This window comes from Aplysia californica, unplaced genomic scaffold (genome assembly GCF_000002075.1).
Source record: "Aplysia californica isolate F4 #8 unplaced genomic scaffold, AplCal3.0 scaffold00301, whole genome shotgun sequence".
In the NCBI taxonomy this organism is placed as follows: Eukaryota; Metazoa; Mollusca; class Gastropoda; order Aplysiida; family Aplysiidae; genus Aplysia; species Aplysia californica.
The window spans coordinates 641822-643335 of NW_004797571.1; the positions used below are offsets into that span (position 1 = coordinate 641822).

At 42.5% G+C, this 1514-nt stretch overlaps 1 protein-coding gene across 1 annotated transcript in view; it reads right to left on the reverse strand.

The window, feature by feature from the left end:
* Positions 1 to 1445, reverse strand: part of LOC101864233 (serine/arginine repetitive matrix protein 5) — a gene marked incomplete at its 3' end in the record, with an annotated part of 22914 nt that extends 21469 nt beyond the window's left edge. The window contains 1 exon segment of the mRNA XM_013084549.2: positions 1290 to 1445.
* Between the last annotated feature and the right edge of the window lie 69 nt (positions 1446 to 1514).

The window sequence follows — 1514 nt, forward strand, 5'->3', positions numbered from 1 at the left end:
CCCCACACACACACCCATACACACACGCACACACACATACACACAGTCAGATACACACTCACTCTCACACACATACACACACACACACAAACACACGCACACAAACAAACACACCCGCGCACACATCGTAAAGATAGGAAAAAAAAAGAAAATATAGTGAGAAGAATGGGCATTAGAACGACGTAACTTCTTCAGCACAGAACTGAACTGAAACTGAACTACTTTGGGCACATCAAAAGTCATGTCATTCTGGAAACGATGTTAGAAGGCAAGAGAGAAAGAGGGTGACCTAACAGAAGATGGGCACAAGACAGAGACTCCTGGCTTGGAACCAAAACGACCCAGGCAGGGAGAATGATAAGACACGGAGCATTTTATGGCAGAAAGGTCCGAGAAACAATATTCAACCAGGCAAAGCGAAGAAGAGGGAGGGGAAAGAAGAACATTTTGATTTTTTTCTTTTGCTTTTAAACAAAATAACCTTATGACCATCCATTTTCGATGTGCCCTCTCTTTGGCTAGTTCTAGTTCTAAGAGCTGAAAGCGTTCTGTAGAGCGTTACTTACACTCTCATGAGAAATGAAACTCAGAGGAATAGAAGCGCATGCACATTGTACGATAAGGTAGTCTAACGTGCTAAGCTACAAATCATCCGAATTGAGGAAGCTCGAAGAAACAGAGTTAATAATTATTCCTACTCCTGTAAAAGATTCCATAACAAGGACAGACAGCGATCTTAGTTCACAACTTATTTTTCTGTTTGGAAGCTTCTAAAACCACAACAAAAGTTATAAGCGACATAATAATGCGTGAGGCATCGTGGTGAAATCAGGTGCTCGTCAAAATAATGAAATAAAAGAAATCAGCATCTTTTTTGGAAGATAGACAAACTTTTTGTAGTTTTCTGTTTTTGGCTCAACACCTTTAATGTCCATTCAAATACACATTTTTGGGGGTAGATTTTATGGAAAAACGTTGATTAAAGGCTAAAAAATAAAGTGAATTTGCAGTTTCCAAGGACTCTTAAGCTATGTAAGTCACCAAACTTTGGCGGCCATTTTCTTGCTAGTTTTACCTCCGAAACCAGGTGACCCTCCAACTTCTTCAATCATAAATATCTCCACTTCTACTGGAGACAGATGGATTATTTTCTCACCGAAAGAAAGACAAATGAACCACCTTTAAGACGATACCAATAACTCCATATGCCCACAAATTGACGAGCGTCTGATTCTCCCACCGCGTGGTGACACATGTTGTCACGCTATGATGCGAATGTGATGACGTACTCAGCAAGCTATTTTTGGTCTCCCTGAACCTCCGCAAGAATTCACAGGGGTCGGTGTGTGGAGGGATGGAGGAGCGGCCTAGCGCCTGGAGGACTTCCATGTTGACCACGGCCAGGTGCAGGAGGGGGGTCAGGTTCCGGGCAACGTGGGGCAGTCCTTAAAGGGAAAGGGGGGAGGGGATTTGTTTTGGGGATTGTTTTTATATATTATTTTGGTGGGTCGTTT